The sequence below is a fragment of the Nomascus leucogenys genome, chromosome 3 (assembly GCF_006542625.1).
Source record: "Nomascus leucogenys isolate Asia chromosome 3, Asia_NLE_v1, whole genome shotgun sequence".
Lineage (NCBI taxonomy): Eukaryota > Metazoa > Chordata > Mammalia > Primates > Hylobatidae > Nomascus > Nomascus leucogenys.
Window position 1 is genome coordinate 12,835,099 of NC_044383.1, and position 22,200 is coordinate 12,857,298.

Consider the following 22,200-nt stretch of genomic DNA (forward strand, 5'->3'; position numbering starts at 1 on the left):
TCCACACCACAGCCACACTGATCTTTCAAAGTGGAAATCAGTTGATATATATCATGTAAAACGTTTTAATCCAGTGGCTCTCAAGCCATTGATCACACAGCTAGGGAGTAGCCAACTCCTGACTGAGACCCAGGTGGGTCTGACTCCCAGAGGCTGAGCTCATAAACCCTTTGGCAGTTTGGGTTATAGATGGAGCAGGAGAGGCTAGAGAACTGCAGGTACTGCCTCATAGAGGGTATGGCAGAACTGAATTAGAACTAAAGATTCACAAACAGCATTTTTCAAAAATATTATGCCATATTAAACTATGCAGAAATTACATCCATGCTACTCATTCATTCATTCATTCACTCATTTATCCATCCATCTTTACAATGGAAACACCTGAGCATCTTTTAAAATCCTGATACCCAGGTAGCACCCACACCAATTAAAATCAGAATCTCTGGGGGCAGGGCCCAGGACTCAGGATTTTTAAAGCTTGCTAGGTGACACCAATGTGCACCTAGGTTGAGAATAATGCTTTAATCCAAAGACCCAGATTCTTACATGGTTACAAGACCCTCATAGAAGAACCCCCACCTGCCTTCCAGACTCCTCTCCCATCCCACTCTTCCCTATCTCTCTCCTTGCATTCAAGCTTTCTTTACGTTTCTCAATTATGCTAGCCCTCTCATCACAGGGCACTGGCACACATGGTTCCACCTGCAAGGAACATCCTTCCCTCTCCACCTGACCAGGCCACCTTTCAGCTACTTCCCACTCTTTAGATCTTTCTCAGTCCTCCTGGTGTAGATTGAATTCCTCTCCACTTTCCCCACATGCACTTAAAGCTCAGAAAAACTTGACATGAGAGCACAATTCATGGTTACTTATATAAACCTTATTTGTGTAATTACTGGATCAACAATTGAATCCTTCATTAGATTATTGTTCATACTGAGTCTCCAGCACTAGCACAGTGCCTGTCATATGGTAGATTAGATAGATAGATGAATAAATGAGCAGTATAGATGTAATTTCTGCATAGTTTAACATGGCATAATTGTTTTCTGTGATCTGGGAAAAACAGCCAGTCAAATAACCTCAATCTACACCAGGAGGACTGAGAAAGATCTAAAGAGTGGGAAGTAGCTGAAAGGTGGCCTGGTCAGGTGGAGAGGGAAGGATGTTCCTTGCAGGTGGAACCATGTGTGCCAGTGCCCTGTGATGAGAGGGCTAGCATAATTGAGAAACGTAAAGAAAGCTTGAATGCAAGGAGAGAGATAGGGAAGAGTGGGATGGGAGAGGAGTCTGGAAGGCAGGTGGGGGTTCTTCTATGAGGGTCTTGTAACCATGTAAGAATCTGGGTCTTTGGATTAAAGCATTATTCTCAACCTAGGTGCACATTGGTGTCACCTAGCAAGGTTTAAAAATCCTGAGTCCTGGGCCCTGCCCCCAGAGATTCTGATTTTAATTGATGTGGGTGCTACCTGGGTATCAGGATTTTAAAAGATGCTCATTTCTTTTTCCTTCCTGACTGCTGTTTACCCTGTTCTTTTACCTCATGGGCTATTGTTTGGGTTTTTGTCTTGTTTTTTTCAATTAGGCATTTGGTTGCCAGTTTCCATTGTCTTTGCAGAGGCTATAAATTCACATCTGTGATGTAGGCTATGGGCTACTTACTCCATGGATAAATGAGGGCAGGCCATCTGGGAATCTTCCCTTCTCTGTGGAAGTGGACAAAGCAAGGCACTGATAATGTGTATGAATGAGGTGATCTGGCTCAGCTGTAGAAGACCAGGAAATAATATGTCCATGAATGTGACTTTACCTGACCTTCACAAGGGCCCTCATCTCCATTTTGACGGTGAAAAAAAAAAAAAAAAAAAACAAGCTCAAAGAGTTTCAAATTTGCTTGCAGATACAGGACTGCAAAAAGCCCCAGGCCTTTTGAATCCCTTTTTCACTATTAAATTATAATTTTAGCAGCAAGTAGCTCTCTCTGGGTTAAATTTATTTATAAGGGGCTGCCTTATAAATCCTAGAATGAAGATTGATCCATATTTTCAAGGCCCTGGTATTGGAGTTGGCTATGGAGAAGTTATAGATGCTGCTCATCAGGGTCCAGGCAGAAAGAAAGAAAATTCCAAATTGGCAGAGTTTGAAATGAATATGAATCTAAATTTTGAGATTGTTCCAGGGTTGCTGGAACATTGCTATAGCAAATATCCAATGTAATCATGGGTAGATTTCATCTACAGAATTGTTTTGATCCCAAAGAGGCTATTAAAGACCAAAACCCAAACAAAATAGGAACACAGACACATGTACTTTTTATTGAAAAATGCTATATTCAGGCATCTTCAGTTCTAGTTCAGTTCTACCATATCCCCTCTGGAGCAGTTCCTGCAGCCTCTCCCCCTCCATCTATAATCCAAACTTCCAAAGAGTTTCTGAGCTCAGCCTCCAGGAGTCAGACCCACCTCAGTCTCAGTCAGGAGCTGGCTACTTCCTACTGTGTGATCCCAGGCCAGCTGCTTCCCTTTTCTGAAATTATTTCCTCATATGTAGAATGAAGAGACCAATGTTTATTTCATAGTTATTTTAAGATTCAACGGAATCCCTGAGTACAGTGTTTAGCACACACTAGGTGTAAATAGTAATAATAATGCTGAGATAACTATTAATTCTACGCTCTTCTCTTGATCAGAATTTTTCAAAGGCTCTCTCCTTGCAAGCTGGATTAAACCTTAACTCTGACTCAGCTCCAGACCTGCTCAGCCATTGTCTTTACTGGTCTCCACCTTGCAGTGACAATGGAGAATACAGAGCCAGCGCGTTATATGCGGCTCCACGTCTCCAAACCTTTGCCAAGCCTGACCCTTCTGTTTGGAGCAACTTCCCACTAGCTGTCTGCCTGTTCCCCCCCCACCTCCAAAAAAAATCCCTCATTCTTCACACTTCAACTCAAAGTCTAATTTCTCTGTGAAGCCTGCTCTGGTTCCTCAGAGGAAGGATCCTTCTCCTGCATTCTTTCTGAGCTAAGGCATGCGTCACCACTGACTACTCATCACTCTGTACTGTCCTTGTACCGTACAGTCTGTCTATTCCCTGGACTGCAAGATACCTGTGGCCACAAACCATTTCTATCTTTATATTCACAGATGCTAGTGGAATCTTAGCACTCCAGGCCATTGTGTCCCTGTATCAGGGATCAAAAAGCAAAAGTGTGGGTGTTTCTGAAGAAAGTCACTTTTCTCCCAGATTTTGTTTATGATCCTTTCTGGAATGGGCACCCCAGGGCCTTTAGGTGCTATTAAGACATCACTGGTACCAAATGGAGCTTTGGAACCTGCAGCCTGGGTGTGCTCTGACTCAGGCTACAGCTAGGGAAAGAGAGCTGCAACTGAGAAGAGTTCTTGCCTCCTGACGGATGAATGTAAATCTCTCTCCGTCCTGGAGAAACAGCATGAAGCCTGTGCCTGCCTGGTGCACGGTCAACAGAGCATGTCTAATCATCATTAGTGAACCACTACCGAGAGCCAAGGCCAATCCAGGGGAGAATAATCCTACCTTTCCCCTGACATCACTTCTAAAATATCTCCCTTTGCAAATAATCAAATAGAATGAAGCTTCCCAGTTTTAGAGCCATGTCTTCCAAAAGGTACTTTGAGAACAGCAGTTTTTAGACTTTTAACATATTGCTCAGATGAAGTTTGCAGAAAACCTGCCCCAGAATTTACAAATAAGAAAGAAATGGCTTTCTTGGATGAGTCCCTAAGCTTATGGGGAATGCATTTCCACTGTGCTTACCTCCTCACAGGCCGAGAGATGGCTGTGCTCTAAGAACTCAAATAAACACACACAGATTCATGTTTTTTTTTCTTGTTGCTGCTATTGTTGAGTGGCTCTAAAAGGATAATTTCTGCATATTAAATTTACACAGAGAGTTCAGCAATGTTACCATCAAGATTTGTTAAGGTTTGGCAATGGAACCAGCTTACAGTTGAAGATATGACTGATCTAAAGTAATAACCATGATCTCCATATATTGCGTTATCAGAGCTGAGAGGACCTATCAGACTGTCATAATTTGAAAAATAGTCCAAACATGCATTTGCATTTCCTCTGGTACTTACTGTCCAGGGAAAGAAGATGAGGGGCCTTCTCTGTATAGATGAATTCAATCTAAAATTATGGCCACTCCTAGCACTTTCTAGAGCCTTTGCTCTATTCATCCCCGTACAGGTTTGAGTCTTTGACAAACTGGAGAAAGTGGCTCTGTTTGGGGTAGTGCAGAGGGTCTCAAACTAGAGCTTGCCTCTGCATCACTGGGAGGGCTTGCTAAAATACAAATGGTTGGGCCCCAGAGTTTCTGATTCAGTAGATAAAGTGGAGTGTGAGAATTTACATTTCTAGCAAGTTCTCAGGTAAGGAAAATACATTTTTTTACAGTCATCCCAGCTGATTTTGAAGCTGCTGGTCCAATGCTTCAAGGACTACCATGTGGCTAGTCCTTCTTAACCAGGACTGTGCATTAGAAACTTTGGGGGATCTTTTAAGACATAGTAAACCTGAACGCCTCCCCTAGTGTCTGTTTTAACTGGGACGAAATAAGACAGCGTACCCTGTCCTGACATCAGCTAAACCAGCCTCTCTGAACTAAACTCTGTCAACATCTTAAAAAAATCAAAACAGGCCGGGCGCGGTGGCTCACGCTTGTAATCCCAGCACTTTGGGAGGCCGAGGCGGGCGGATCACGAGGTCAGGAGATCGAGACCACAGTGAAACCCCGTCTCTACTAAAAATACAAAAAATTAGCCGGGCGTGGTGGTGGGCGCCTGTAGTCCCAGCTACTCGGAAAGGCTGAGGCAGGAGAATGGCGTGAACCTGGGAGGCGGAGCTTGCAGTGAGCCGAGATCGCGCCACTGTACTCCAGCCTGGGCGACAGAGCGAGACTCCGTCTCGAAAAAAAAAAAAAAAATCAAAACAGATACAGAAAAATACATAAAACAAGTATGTAATTCAATGAATTTTTCTTTTTTTCTTCCTTATGATCTTCTTTTCTTTTTAAAATTTTACTTAAGCTCTGAGATACATGTGCAGAATATGCAGATTTGTTACATAGATATACATGTGCCATGTAACAGGCATACATGTGCCATGGTGGTTTGCTGCACCTATCAATCCATCAGCTAGATTTTAAACTGTGCATGCATTAGGTATTTGTCCTATGCTCTCCCTCCCCTTGCCTCCCGCTTCCTGACAGGCCCCGGTGTGTGACGTTCCCCTCCATGTATCCATGTGTTCTCATTGTTCAACCCCTACTTTTGAGTGAGAACATGCGGTATTTGGTTTTCTGTTCCTGTGATAGTTTGCTGAGAATGACGGCTTCCAGCTTCATCCATGTACCTGCAAAGGACATGGACTCATTCTTTTTTATGGCTGCATAGTATTCCATGGTGTGTATGTGCCACATTTTCTTTATCCAGTCTATCATTAATGGGCATTTGTGTTGGTTCCAAGTCTTTGCTATTGTAAATAGTGCTGCAGTAAACATAGGTGTACGTGTGTCTTTATAGTAGAATGATTTAGAATCCTTTGGGCATATACCCAGTAATAGGATTACTGGGTCTAGAATCAATGCATTTTTCTATGGTGAGTATCCTGTAACCACCAAGTCAAGAAATCAAACTCGGTCAGCCATCCCGGATCTCCTCCTTGAGCCCCTTCCCAATTATACCTCCCTCCATTCTGACTTTTATAGTAGTCACTTCCTTGGGTTTCTTTTTAGATTTTTCACCCCAGTGTGTATCCGTAGACACTAGTTTCATCTTGCCATTTAAAAAATTATTTGTCATTTAAATGTCTTTTAATATCCAGGATTACCCCCATCCCTTTCTTTTCCTTACATTTATGTGTCGAAAAACACAGGCCATGTAACCTATAGTTTCCAGCAGCCTAAATCTTGTTGACTGAATACTCGTTGTGCAGTGGCCATATGTCCCTCTTTCCTATATATTTAATTCAAACTGCAGCGGGATCCAAAGGCTTGATCAGACTCAAGTTTGATCCCATTGATAAGACTAAAGGTATGTTGTGTTCTGTCACTGGGAGGCAAACAATATCTAGTTGTCTCTTTTTGTGATGTTAGTAGCTATTAATTCATAATGCCTAGATATGTTGAGTGGAGATTTTTAAATGGTGTTTTTCTAATTTCATCTTTTCTTTTTCTTTTAATTGGAGTGTTTTTATACAGAGATGCTTTCCCTCACCTACTGTTTGGTTACCCAGTAGTATATAGTTCTTACAGAAAAAAAAAAGCACCATTCTTTCCCTTTGTTTTTCAATTTGCAAGATAATGAAAATCTGTGAAGTGAACCAATTAATTTTTTTAAACTATTATTATAAATTTATGAACTCTAAATATTTAATGAGTTTTAATCTGTTACAATTATTATCCTCATTGGAGTAATAACTGTACTATCTCTGGCAAGTGGGAACCCACTCAAGTTGACTTTTGATATGATACTAGTGGTCTTCGATAACTTTCTTGCCATCTGTTGTGTCAATAAGTTCCAGGATATTGCCCTTTTTCTCCCCAGACCTGGGATCAGCCATGATTTCTTCTCATAGAAAATGGTGTTTTAAAACTATCAGCAGGTAGGACATTGTTTCTAGGCTTTTAAGTGCAAAGAGCTGGGATTTATGTATGTGCATATTTCTATGTTCCTGTTTATAGGTATGTATTTGAGTTTTATTAATACAAATCTCATGAGTTAATAAGATATTTTTAATTTAAATGCAGGGCTAGAGGGTCCTTTTGTATATCACATCTGTATCTCTTCTTTTCCACCCTGAGAATCCTGATGAAATTCTCAAAACCAAGGGATGACTTATTTGCTTCATTTTATAATATATGCCTAATAGCTTCAGAATAACAATGATAATGCAAATATTACAACTGTAATATGTTTATTAAAATTATTAAAGAATTGCTTACATGTGCTCTCTTTATTCCCTCCCTTTAAAAAATAGTTGTATCATACCTACATTGCCATAGCATATATATATATATAATATACACTTTATATATGTACAGATACAGGTAACTATACACACTATACTCTCTCTTTTTTAACTTTATGTAGTTTTAGAGTTCCACAAACTACTATATACTTACTGCTCACCACCAGTCTTAGGTAAATGATTGGAAGTAAAATTTAAAAATGTATTTTTAAAATGAAGACTAAAATTATTAAGAAATACAAAACTGAGTGATTTTAAAAACCAAAAACAGACAAGGAGAGAAATCAAGAGAATTCAAGTGAAGGTGACGAATGTTGAAGATGGGCAAAGAATATCCAATATGCAGATACCAATATGTTGGTCTGAAGTTCACATTCTAATTTATATTTTTCAGGAAGAATCACATAAACTGAGTTCTTTCTTGTTGATAATACATTGCACCTTTTATATTTTGAAGTCAATGTTGCTGGATATAACACCTGGCTCACATTTTCTTTCCTTGAGTAAATTGTCCATTTTCTTCTGACATAAAGCATTGCTGTCAAAAGTATGATAATCACTTCATTTTCTTTTTCTATTCATTTTTGTCTAGATGCCCAAAGTTGTTTTTTTTTTTTTTCTTAAAAGTCTAGTCATTTCATTATCATATACTTTGACACTGATCATTCTGTGTTGATATTATCATGTGGGGTGGGGTTTTACAAAACTATGTAGCTTTAGATATTTAATTCAGTAAATGTTTTTCAAATTGTGTTTGATATTTGTTTTGCTCTCTTGTTTTCTTTTCTTTTCTAAGAAGCCTGTTGTCTGCACATTGGATATTCTTTGCCCATCTTCAATATCTATGACCTTTACTTGAATTCTCTTGATTTCCTTCCTTGTTTCTTTTCGGTTTTATGAATCACTCAGTTTTGTATTCCTTAACCCATTTATGCTGGAGGTTGCAATTTTTTTGTGTGAAAAATCAGAACTTGGTGATGACCTTGAGCAGTAGGATATAAATAACTACTACAAAGTTAGCATTCCAATAAGAACACTAGCCATCAATGGGTTAAAAAGTTTAGTCTTCCTTTATAAAGTATATTTTAAAATTTTATTTCTAATTCTTTACGGAGTTTGGTGTATCCACTCTGAGTTTTTGTGATTTTAATTTATATTGTTTCTTAATGTTAGGTGTCATTTTTCAAATGTCTTTTTGTTCATTTTGAAAGTAGGTTAGTTTTCTGGGCTTGCTTTTTCAGCATGCTTTCACTGTCTTATGGATATTATTCATCTCTTTATTCTCATTTTTTTCTTGTTATAACTCTGGCCTGGAATTAGATTTGCTGCTTATTTTTATATGAGTTTATTTTATCTTGAAGGAGGCAATGTTCAGAATAACTTCTCTAGCTCCTCAGAGTTTCCTCTTCTGGGCTTTTGTTGATGCTGTTCTTCTTGTTGTTGTTTTCAAGTGTGCAAAAATATGATAGCTCACTTTCTAAATTTTCCCGGTGTTGTTTCCTACCTTACTTTAGCTGGGAATGATTCCATTCTGAGATATTGGTCCTTGGTAAGAATTTGTGTCCCAGAAAGGAGCCCTGGCCAGTCAGTTTCAAATTCAAATTCATGTGGACTGCTTCATCCCCTTTCAGAACTCTCTAAGGAATTCTTCCATTCACTTACTCCCAGTTTTATTCATTGTTCAAAAATTAGTAAGATTGTTTTGCTGTGAATATCTTTTGGGTATTTGGGGTCCTCATTCACGGCTTCAAATGCCGCATTACTTCCCTCCACTTCTTTCCACATAGAGGTTCCCTGGCTGTTGAAGGTTTGTCCCCACCTATTTGTATCTTGGATTTTGTGAGGGATACCTAATCATTTAATGTTTTTGTAAATATTGACTATGAGTTTCTCAATTATTGTTGAGTTTCTTTTATCTATTTTTATGTGGGAATTCAGGGAGGTTCAATGACTATCACACAATGCTGCTGCCATCCGATAGTACAACCACCTTCATTCTTGTATTCCAAAATATCTCTTTACCATTTGCCAAGGGAGGATGAGATTATAGAATTCATAGTTTCACGATGAATTTGCTTGGGTGCAACAGCAGAGGGAAGAAAAGTATCCCTATGTTCTAAAGCATCTCTGCCCAAGGGAACAATCTATGATACTGGAAACGTGCATCTGCACTGTCCAGTGCATGCAGTTATTGCATACTTGAATGTGGCTAATGCAAAAAGAAAATAAATTTTAAGTGTAACTACATTTAATTTAAATCTAAATTTAAATAGACACCATGAGAAGTGGCTACCATATTAGACAGCACAGTTCGAAGGAACTCTGAATGCTTTTACACATGAACCTTTTTCCACTGGGCTGACCTGTGCTCACAGCAGAGATACAGATCAAGTGTAATGCTCTACTCTCAAGGAGCTTACCATCTTTAGTGTGAATTTATTGAGGGAAATTAAGTCCCTGCATTTCACAGACTAAGAAATAGCTTCTGTTCCTGCCACGTGGGGCTATAAGCCAACTTGAGTCAAATATTCCTCAGCTTTTAGTGATACTCAGACATAACTGCAGAGAACTGCCTATGGTGAAGATTTTTGGAGGCATTGACTGGGACATGATTAAATAAATGCAAGCTGTCATTTCTCCCAAACTTGAAAATGTCCTTGTTTTCAATATTTCCAAATAGTTTTCTCTTCCATAAGCAATGTAAGGGCAAGTATTATGTCTGTTTTGCTCACTGTACATAGTAGATGTTAAAAAAAAATTGATTTAATGAATTAGTACACGAGTCAGCAAACTGACCCATGGGCCAAATCTGACTTGCTGTCTGTTTTTCGTGTGGTTCCTGAGCAAAACATGGTTGTTATATTTTTATATGGTTGATTAAAAAAGAAAAATAATACTAATGACACGTACAAGTTATTTGAAATTCAAATGTCAATGTCCATAAGTAAAGTTTTTTTGGAACACAGCCATCCTCACTTAGTATTATATACCTGCTTTCACACTACATAGGTAGAGAAGAGACTTACAACAGAGACCATATAATCTGTAAAACCTAAAATATTTACTGCCTGGCCCTTTACAGAAAAAGTCTGCAGACTCCCGAATTAGTCAATAAATGCTCATTATTTTCCCAGGAGAAACTTGATTGTGTTTCACATTTTAGAAGAAATTGAACATTTTAAGAAGCTTCCTTCTAGCTGTAGCCAGAGAAAATTACATTCCACACCCAAATATACACAGCTGGGGATCAGAAAGAAAGCAAGAGCCTTAATGGAGTTATTAAAGTTGCAGCACAAGAAATAAAATTATCCACAGAAATTTTTTTAAGCTCATGCAACTTGAGGGAAACAGAATTTAAAACCCTGTTTACTATTTGATTTCACAAAAATGCCTGGCATGAAAGCAATTACCCATTCTAAATGCTTCAGCAGCGAAAATATTCACTTACTCCTCTCAGATTTGGGGGAGGGGAAGGTGGACATCAGCCAGTAGTATCGTAAGTCTTTAAGGAATCGGAACAAGCATCTTTTTAACATTTTGGGACTTAATGAGAGCTGAACGTCAGCCCGGAAGAAACGAATTGGGGAGCAGTTTCATCTTTTGCAAATCTTGGTTACCATCTGGAGTCTTTCTTGCAGGGGGGAAATAAATATCATTCTGCTAAAGAGCAGGCAAGATCTTAATTTTATGTTTGACCCTTACACAGCTTTTCCCCGGGAGCAAAACTTAATGTGTCCTGTTTGAATATTGATAGCATGCTCATGAATATTCCTCATAATGTAAAATGAGGGGAGACGCCTGAACACATCTCAAATAATTGTGGTCTCTCTTCAGAGAGAGAACAAATTGTGTCATAGCCAATACCAAGCTGTGTCCCTAAAATGATACTAAAATTTTAAAAGTGATATCAGTAAAGATAATGGCAAACAATTAAATAGAGCCATTTACAACACAAATCAAGATGGAAAGGAAAGCTTTGGCATTTGATATTATTTTGAAAAAATTATAACATAGTGAGGACACTATAGTCTAATATTTTGAATTGGCTAAACACCCAGAGACTGTGCTAGAAATTGCTGAAGATGGTAGTCACTTAGAATTTACATCTCCTGCAGATTATTGTCAGAGTCTTAGAAAGCAGCTTTGGGTATTTCTTTTCTTTTTGTTTACTTTGAACCTTGGGAAAAGACTATCATGTGATTTGCAAAATCTTTCTAGGAGAATTATAGTCCTTAGAAAATCAGTGCTTAGGGCAGAGAAGCAAGAACTAGAGAAGCCAGTTGAAGCCACGTGTAATAAATTTGCAGTGAATGATTATCATAGCCAGCTGGAGAGAGACATTTGGCTTATTAGGATGTAACAGATCTATAAAGGAATCATCAGAAAACTATGAGAGGTACCCTGGCATGATGCTTCAAGACTGTACTTTGGAGCAAGATGGATTTGGGTAGAATGGTTCTGCCTCTAACCAGTTGTATCATGTTGGGCAAGTAACTTAACCTCATCCATGATATTTGGATAATGATAGCATCTGTCTCTTAGGGTTGCATGAGAATTGAAAAAAATAATGCTCATAGATACTTAGTACCAAGCCTGTCACTCAATAAACATTTATGGTAACCAGGATGATGCCAGTGGTACACATTGCTGTCACAGAATAGTGTTGAATGCAAGTCAGTAGGTGAGCTAGTCTTATTTGAAAAGTGGAGCTAGGATCCATTGCTCTTTTTCTCCACATAGCAGACAGGTTTGGAGTGTCCACTATGTGCTCTTCCCCTTTCTTTGAGGACATGCAAAGGTGGTCCCTGTGGTCATATTTGTGCCACATCTCCCTGCTCCTCCTGGCTACTCCATGAGACTAGTGACACATCCCAAGCCCACACTAGGCAAAGCTGATCCTCTTTTTAGGAAAAATGTGTCTCATGACTGGATGCTATATTGTCTCAAGCCATCTCACAACACTTATCAGTAAGTTCCAAATAAAATTAATTTATACTTCTAACTTTAACAACAAATACTTGCAGTAGAATATTCTTAGGGATGACAAAGAGATTGCAACATTAAATCAGTGATAAAGGGTCCTAAATATAGAAAGCCAATAAAATCAGTGTTGTCATCGACATTCAGGTGGTACGAGAGATAAGACAATAGGGCTAGGGGGAGCAGAGAAGGTACAACACAAGGGATTGTCAAGACTAAACTGCCTGGTACAAAGAAAAGGTGAGGGCTGATAATTCTGCAGAGAAGTATTTTAATTTCCCTGATTGCTGAGAACCTTTGCTTATCTTCATGAGGTAGCTGGGAATGGCTCTTGGCAATATTCAACGTCTTCACTTTTCCTGCAAATATCACCAAGGGGCATTCACTTAACGTTTTCTTTTTCTTTTAATCTGTTTGGCCACAACTAAGGAATTATTTTAAATATTTGAGGAAATGAGAAAAGGAATTTTCATTTTGACCAAGGAATAACCAACTACGAAGATTAAGTAGAAACATAAAACCAGTAAACTAAAGAGTGTGCCTTCTGCTATATTTTGTTTTTATTTTTGTTTTTTTCTCTTTCTTAGTTGTAGAAACTCATATTGGAGCAAAGGAAGACCCAGGGTGCCAAGCAATCTGCTTCCTCATCTCAGACTCAAATAGCAAAGCCATCCCACCCTGCTCCCTCTCATGAGCAGCCAAGGCCCTACACCACGGAGTTGCTGAGCCACTTTGCAAGACAGCAGTGTGGGCCTGGAGGCTTCTGGCAGGATGAGCCATATCTGCATCCGTTTTCCCTTTCCTTGACTTAGGACTTATGTTTTATATTCCTCACTCCCTTCAGCTCTGTCTTGGGGCCAGCGATCTTGTTATGTAACCACAGCAAATGACACAAAAGCAAGATTTCACCTTGATCTTTGTGCAAGCTAAAGAAAAAGGCTCTGAACATTTCACTTGTAAAGGAACTCATTCCTTGGGAAAGGTTGGCACAAGTGGAATGTGACGGATAGGATTGGGGCTGGGAAAGATTAGTCATTTATTAAACACCCATAAATTCACTGAACTGAAAATGGCCCAGTTCAGAGAAATATTCAGGTATATCCATATCCAAACAGAGATTATTAGCCTACAGAAGAGGCAGAGAGTAGCCAAATATCAGATTATTACTCAAGTGACTGTCAGATTCACACAAAAACTAGATCCACTGGAAAGATATGTATTGGGCTTTGGGAATTGTATAATAAACAGTATTCTAGAGAAAAGGCACTTACATAGTTGAGATTTTGCTTCCCACTTACACAAACTCATAATACTTGTAGTATTAAATATTAGTCATGTTTATCAGTCATTAGAATGCAAATTAAATCATAATGAAATACCATGACATGCTATTAGAATGGCTAAAATTAAATAGACTGATCATACCAATTAGTGATAAGGATGTGGAAAAACTGGAACACTCATCCACTGCTTGTGGGGGTGCAAAACAGTAAAAAGCACCTTGAAAAACAATTTCTTAAAAAGTAAAACATACATATATCACGTAATCCAGCCATTCTACTCCTAGGCATTTACCCAAGGAAAATGGAAGAATATATTTATATAAAGACTTGCACATGAATATTCACGGAAGCTTTAATTAAAATAGCCAAAAACTAAAGACAACCTACATGTCCATCAAAGTGAAGGAACAAAAAAACTGTAGTATATCCATACAATGAAATACTACTCAGCAATAAAAAGGAATGAATTTTTGATGTATTCAACAACATTGGTGAAGCTAAAAATAACTATGCTGAGTGAAAGAAGCCAGACAACAAGAGGGCTTATTCTCTGATCTATTTATAGCAAATCCTTAAAAATGCAAACTAGTCTATAGTGACCAAAAGTGGATCAGTGGTTACCTGAGAATGGGGAAGTGGAGACAAGTGGTGGAAAAGATTACAAACAGACAAGAGGAAGCCTTTGGAGGTGATGGATATGTTCACTATCTTAATTGTGGTGATGGTGTCACAAGTGTCCCTTCCTGTCAAATTTCATCACAATGAGCACCTTAAATATGTACAATTTATTGTATGTCAGTTATGTCTCAATGAGGCTGTTTATTAAAAATTATTTAGCATTTCTCTGTCTCAGAAACATAAGGTCTTTAGAGATTGAGGTAATCTTGTTGACTGAAAGATGTGCAGCATCTCATCTAGTGCCTGGCATACAATAGGCATGCAATAATTATTAGCTGATAATTAATAGATAATAATAGATAATAGATGAACTAGTCCCTAGTCAGGTAAGGTTTTGATCTTTGTTACTTCTTATATGGTCAAATCAAAGTTAATGGCCCTAATAATTTTTAAAGAATCCAGTTGGTTATTCTCAGTTGGGCATTAAAAGATGGGCAAGCTTCCAACTCATAACAAATGTCTTATAGGTTTGAAATCAGGCATCCTGATTTGTAAATAATGATTATTTCTGTTTCTAAATATAACATGTTTATCACAGAAACATTGGGAATACAGACTAATAAAGGAGCATTTTTTGAACTGGTAAGTCCTTGTTTATTTTTTGAAAATATCTTCTCTATAACAAACAGGGGAAATCCTGATATAAACAATTTACTTGTCCACAAATCTGGCTTTATGCTGCGGGTTTCATCATTGTCCCCAGGCATCCAGGGCCCTTGGCTGTCTCACACAGCATAGGACACCTCAGCAGGAGTTGTGCTTATCTGACACCCTGATCATATGGCACTTAACCTTTCTTGTTTAGACTAGAGAGAACCAAGGTACTGAAGAACCTGTTAAGAGGAGAAGACTCTTGTTTTCTTTTACCTTTTCTAAACTTTTATAGAACAAAAACTATTCCTTCATGTGAGTTTGCACACTTAAGAAGAGCATCTGATGATTGTGGCAATTAGAACTCATGCTGAGAGTCCAAGGAAATCTGGTCACAGAGCACAGCTCCCTAGTGTCTTACAGGAAATCAGAAGCAGGTAACCCTTTTTAGAGCTTAGAGAAGATGGTAGCCTTTGATAAGTCAGTGGGTAACACCACCGTGCATGGAATATTTATACTTTAGGTTTTCCTCTCATCTCAATAAACAGCTATTTATTGAACACCTTCTGCTTACAAGAGCTTTGCTAGATGCTGTAGGGAGTGCAGGGGTGAGCAGAATATTTATCTGTTCTCAAAGAGTTGACCATTGAGTAAGAGACAAAGTTAGTGAAAGGTACCATTTGCAATTGGATAATAGAGATTTCAGTGAAGAGAGTCAGAATCACCCAAATCTCTTTTAAAAATCCACAGATGCCCAGACTCCACTCTAGACCTACTGGATCCAACTCTTTGATAAAAGTCACCAATAGACTCAGTGGGGAAAAAAAATGAGGTAAAAAATATCTAACACAAATTCAGTAAGTATTATCCCTAGATATTTGACCCTATAAAGATTTTTAAATAATTTTAATTGTAGTAAAATAGACATAATATATAATGTACCATTTTAACCATTTCTGAGTGTACAGTTCAGTGGTATTAACTATATTCACATTATTGTGCTATCATCACCACTATCCATACATATAACTCTTTGCATCTTGCTAAATTGCACCCATTAAACAACTCCCCTTCTCTTCTGCCCCCAGCTCCTGGCACCCCCATTCTACTTTCTGTCTTTATGAATTTGACTACTCTAAATACTCATGTAAGTTGGATCCCAAAACTTTAAGTGCCACATTTATTTATAATAAGAGTCCTTTAAAAAGCAGGACAATACCCATTTCCCTGGGGGAGACCACGAACATACAGCTACAGGATGAATACAGAAAATGACAATCCTGATATGATGCCACCCAGTTCTTGGAGCTGAGAAACAGATTTCTAGAAACCTAGATTTTAAAAGTGCTTTATCTCAGGCCCTTAGATAGAAGCAAAGACGACGAACTCTGGAAAACTCAGACAAGTGGCTCAAGTAATTATGAAAACAACTTTTCTCAAAGAATGAATGTGAGAAGTTTGAATACAAATATCCTTCAGAATAAGAGTTTTCATCTTTACTCTATATTCCCAAAATGTAAATGGAGTGAGAAAACACATCTTTATTTTTCTTTTATATTAGATTAAGTCAGAAGGCACGATTTCACTCTTGACTTCGATAATTACAGAAATTGTAGTTTCAATATTCTTTAAAATACCTAAAATCAAGTTTATAACTTTCATTTGCACTAGAAAATGAAGGCAAACAAACCACCATGATATTCATATTGGAGATGAGAAAACCAAGGTCATAGCAAGGAAGTAAAACGAAACAGAATCTCTCTCCACCGAAAAATAACCCCAAAAGCTAGAATAAAAGATGACAAAATTATGACCAAACACACAAAAAATACTTCAGTTATCATAAATTTGAAAAGAAAAAAGATAAACGATGGGAAAGCTAGCTTGGGCTCACACGCCTAACACCTCCTCTGCCGCACCCTCCTTTGCAATTGAGATGACCAGTGACAGCAGAACCTGGGGGTTCCAGGTAGGCTCGAGGCATAGGAAATGCAGAAAGTAGGAAGTTCCCAGAGGCCTCCTTGCTGCTGGTAAGTCTGCCTGAAGAGCCCTGAGATTGCACAAATTCTAGACAGTGTAAGGCAATCCCCTTCATGAAGAGCAAGTTTCTTCTAGCAAGCACCTCATAAATTCTGGAGATAGTAAACAAAGTTGTGTTAAAAAATTAATAATCTTGTAATGCACTATTTGGAAATGTAGGACCAGAGTGTGCAGTCAACTCAGCCAGAAGTGTTCGAATTAGCCTCAGAGACAGAGGCTTGTCTGTAAATATGAAATCAAATGGAGAATTGCAGGTGAGTGTTAGCAAGTGTGTTTTTTCCAGGGGCAGTCTCCACAACTGTGATCAACTCTGGTGTGGCACGGCCCTGCTATCAACAATATGTACTTTATATTCAGATTTCCTAGATTACAAGCAGTACAAGTTTCATGGGGTCAAAAGCTCATATAATCTTTGAGATTCCTTCAAGAAAAAAAGAACAAAAAATGTGATTATAAAGCTTATTTAGAATGCAAAAAGGAGTTACAGTAAATTTCAAATTTTATAGATTTGACAAATACTGCAGTCAAGATCTCCATAAAATAGTATGATAAGTTTATTAATCACTGGCTGGTTTCTATATTTTTTCTATAATTTTTTTGGCTACTTACTCTCTGATTTCCTTTTGTAACATTTTTGGATGAAGTAAAATAGGAAGCTAATTGAGCCTTTGCTCTAACATGATTGACGAACATTTGTTTTATATTCATTGATAACTTCGAAACATTTATGTTCACAACTTGTCATTGGTAATGCCATGCAATTTTTAGGATTGTTGTTAAATTTGGGAAAATCCCATCATATTCTTTTTGTATTTGAGATGTAGCTTTTGGAAGAATTCTCCACAGATCGACCTCATAGCGTCATACAGGTAAAGCTTCATTTCTTCCCTTCTTTATTCCTGGTGTAAAATACCAGATATAACCTGTCCTGATTTGAGGTGAGTCAGCACAGTTAGTGGCAGGAATGTTCCTGGAAGTCATGCTCACATCTCGAGAACAAACAATAACCCGATACAGAAGTGGTTGCAAACCATGAACAAATCTTCCACTAACTAAACCAAATGCTACCCAATTTATCATCCCCTTAGTTAGACCCCAGACATACCAACAGCCACTGCAAAGTCAAACCAGTAAGAAAGAGTGAAGCAGATGGATGGGAAGCTGGAGTGGAAAGAGACAGTAATCTTAACTGATTGCAGACAAGATACTTTACTTGTGCAAATTCTACAAAAATGTATGACCACATTAACATGTTCCAGAGTTTTGGAAGTAGTATAAGCAAGGGACCCTGAAGCTGAAGCTTCACTACTTTCATGGTGAGTTCACTTTTGCCTACATTCAAACCCTGCCTCTGCCTCTCTGCCTCTCACTAGGGACTCAGGCAAGTTGCTTTCTCACTTCGTCATCTTATCTGTAAAATGGGGAGGAAACACATTCCTAGAAAAAGGTTTATTGTGAAGACTAAGTGTGATAGCATGCATGAAGGGTTAACATGAGGTGCTATAACAAACTGCAACACTTTAATGTCCAAAGAGCGAAAGTTTATGGCTCACACATCATCCCGATGTGGGAGTGTGTGGTCAGCAGGCGGCATTGCTCCAGGTGACAATGAGGTTCCCAGTCTCTTTCTGAGTTACGATCCTGCCATTCCTTAGGAGCTAGGGAGTCTGTACTTAAACCTTGTAAGGAGAAAGAAATAGTGGGCCAGGAACACTCACTTAAAATCCTGGTCCTAGAAGTGGCACATAAGACCCAGCTCACTGTATTGACGAGACTGAGCTCATGAGCACACCTGCATGTAAGAAAGGCTGGGAAGTGCATTCCAGGTCAGCTGCCTCCCAGGATGGAGAGAGGAGTGTGCATTTTTGACGACAGCTAGTTGTCTTTGCCAAAGAGCTTAGCCCAAGGCCAGGCACGCAGGAGCAGATCAGGTGGCAATCAAAAAGATCAAGGGGACCCATGGCCCCCAAAAAGCCATCCATCTAAGCTGGGGGTAGCACACTCAAATGGCTTTAAGGACCAATCAGTTTGCATAAATGAATGAGGCAGGCCAAGAGAAAGGGGAACAGCTCTGTAAACGTGAGGACAGGCAGCAAGTGACACCAAGGAGACCACAGGGTGGGGCTAGGCCACCTGGAGACTGTAGACTTCATCTACAGATGACCAGTGATACTTGGGTCCAGGAAATTGTAGCCATGTGGAAATAGTGGTTCATTTGGCCAGAGCATCTGAATTTTCAAGACAAGCTGGAAATTTGGATTTTTAGGTAAATTTTTTCAATCAATAAATGGAGTCAGTTATCTATTGCATGGTTAAACAAACACACAAGTAATGCCCCAAACACTCATACCATTACTCATGATTCTGTGGGTGAGGAACTTGAACAGGCGTGACAGGGATGACCTGTGTCATGTGGTATTGCCTGGAGGATGACCTGGGGTGGCCTCCTGCACAGGGCTGAGGCTGTAGCTGGGATGACTAGAACAGCTAGAGACTAGCTGGGCACCAGAAATCAATCTTGGCACCACTGTTTACTACGCATTCTTTTACAATGACTAACTTTATTTTACTTGACTTCTATTTTGTTATAAAGCATAGAAAATTAACCTGATGTGAAACTTTGAAGGTTTTGTGTCTCTAAAGAACATGCCACTGACAATCCGACATACCCTTCCTAGTCTTCTCCCTTCCTGGACTCTCATCTTCCAGGTCAGGGGTGGCCTATGGGAGCCAAATCCTCTGGCTGCCCATTTCTTGTGAATAATGTTTAACTGGAACACAGCCACACCCACCTGTTTGCATATTGTCTGTGGCTGCTTTCTCTACAAGGGAGAGTTAAGTGTCATGACAAAGGTGGTATAATCTGCAAAGTCTAAAACGTTTACTATCTGGCCCTTTACAGAAAAAGCTTACCAATCCCTGATCTTTCAATTACAATTGGAATTACCAATCATTGAGCAGGGACTCTGTGCCTGCCTTAATATCCATGATCTCATTTAATTTTCACAACACTGCAAGGTACATATATTGCTCCTACTTTGTAGAGGAAGAAACTGAGGTTCAAGGAGAGCCAGTAACTCGCCCGAGGTTCCACAGGCAGTGAGTAGAGAATATCTAACTCCTCCCTCTAGCAGGCCACACTGCCACCTGGAGTGGACCCACATTCTACTGGCTGTGGTTGAGAGGGGTGGGAAGAAGAAAAGGTATCCTGATGTCAGTGGTGCCCCCTGTGTAGACACCTCTGGGTAGGGGATCTCCGTGGCTGGAAAGGAATATTGGAAATAATGGAATATTATTTCCATTAATGGAATATAATAATAATGAAAAAGGGCCAATAATGGAAAGGGCCTTGCTGGGTAGGAGTGGCCTCTCCTAAAGCTTGCCTGCCTCCCTATCAGCAGGCTGGATCACCCTAAACAAATGGCTTTATCGAAAGCAAGGTTTCAAATGGTGTCCAGGCAGGAATCTAGTATTCAAGTGTAAAGAGTTTGATTTTCAGCGCTTCTTGATGATTTCAGTCTTTAAGCATTTGTGTTGGTTGTAGAAGGTTATACTTTGTGAAAAGTGAAAGTAATTTATTTCTTTTGTAAGCCTGGGCTCCTCTGCAGTTCCTCAAAGGAAAAAAAGCCCCACAGAAAGAAGCCACATTGGGGTGACCAGATGTGGTCACGTCGCAGCTCTTAAAGGAGGACTTCCAGCACCTGCCCCAGAGAGAAAGTCAAGCTGCCCCTAAGCCAGCAGAGGGTAATGGGAGCGCCTCAGATTTCCAGCTCCTTTACTGCCTAGGGAATCCCACCTTCCAATGGCTGGCTCACCTCCCGTCCTCTTCCTCCCTCCAACCTTCTGTGGCCAGTTTAGAGATCCAAGGAACCACAGTCAACTGAAGGGTGTGCAGCTTCCCTGCTCATCACTAGGCATTCCTTTACTGTAATCACATCTTTTTTTATGGGCAGTCATTAAGAAGAACAGTAAACCATTAGCTGCAGGCAGGCGGACAGGCCCAAATCCTTTTGCAAAAGCTTGCTCTGGAGCCCATCTTAAACCATCTCTCTGCCTTGGGTGGGCTCAGGGACAGCAGCCCAGAAGGGCTTTTTCTGGGGCATAGGGGAGGTGAAGGAGGTTTCTTTTGTTTTGAGTTTGGGACCAACGTTTGGGGCACTATCCGTATCACTATCTGTACCACATCTGGTCTGGTTGTCAGTGGCATGTTCTACAGAGACACAAAATCTTTGAAGTTTCACATCAGGTTAATTTTCTATGCTGTATAACAAAATAGAAGTCGAGTAAAATACAGGTAGTCATTGTAAAACAATGCATCGTAAACAGTGGTGGAAGATTGATTTCAGGTGCCCAGGATCACTAAACTCCCCAGGGGCTTTAGCGGATACAGGAAGAAATGGGAATGAGACCTTGCCTGGGTGGCGAGAGTTCTCTCATAGTGAAGGTATCAGAGCCCCATTCAGGACCTTTCCCATGTGCAATACCCTGCTATTCTTGGGCACAAAAAGGAGGACTTCTTTTTTTTTTTTTGAGATGGAGTCTCACTCTGTCACCCAGGCTAGAGTGCAATGGTGCAATCTTGGCTTACTGCAACCTCCACCTCCTGGGTTCAAGCCATTCTCCTGCCTCAGCCTCCTGAGTAGTTGGGATTACAGGTGACTGCCATCACGCCCAGCTAATTTTTGTATTTTTTAGTAGAGACGGGGTTTCACCATGTTGGTCAGGCTGGTCTCAAACTGCTGACCTCAAGTCATGCTCCTGCCTTGGCCTCCCAAATTGCTGGGATTATAGGCAGAGTTGCCGTGCCCGGCTGAGAACTTGTTCTTGTTTTCTTCCTTTGCCTTCCTCCCCAAGGCATGTCTCCACTGAGCTAGAGCACTCAGACAGGCCTGAGTAGAGACAGACATTCCAGCCCCATCTCTTCTTTGTCTGTCTCTTTTTTTGAAGGACTAGCACAGAGACTGCTGGAGCTTTCCTGCATGCTGTGTGATAAACCCTCATGCTAGCCCAGGAGAGAAATACGTCTCTATGAGGATGTCTGGAAAGCAGCTTACACAAACTCAGCCTAGTGTCTTGCTAGTTAGTTTTAAACAGCATATGTGCCTAAAAATGTCTTGTTGGGATCCAGAAGCAGATAGAAAGGCACTGATGAAATTTAAGAAATCTGGGGCTGAAGTTCTTTTTATCCCATGCTGCTGTTTAGGGAACTCAGTTTTATAAAGTAAGCCTTCATATAGAGTACTGTCAACTTCCCTGCTATCATTTATAACCTGCATCTAGATTTGTAATGTTACCCTCCTTCCCACTCCCTCCCACCACTGTTCCACTCTTGCATCTCTGGCTCTTTGTCACTATTTGTTCACAATAATGACACCCGAGGTAATAAAAGAATGTTCCTACGGTCTTTCTTCTGGGCAGACTGGTGAAGCATAAAGGGCTCTGGATGAGTGTCAGAAATCTGAATTCAGAGCCCTGCAACCTTGAGCAATTCATTTAACCTCTCTGGGATTCAACTAACTTGTGTCAATAAAGCAGTGGATTATCTCTAAAATCACTTGCAGCCCCCACCTCCCCCCCGCCCCCGACACACACCAAATTAAGTAGGAGAATGAGAAAT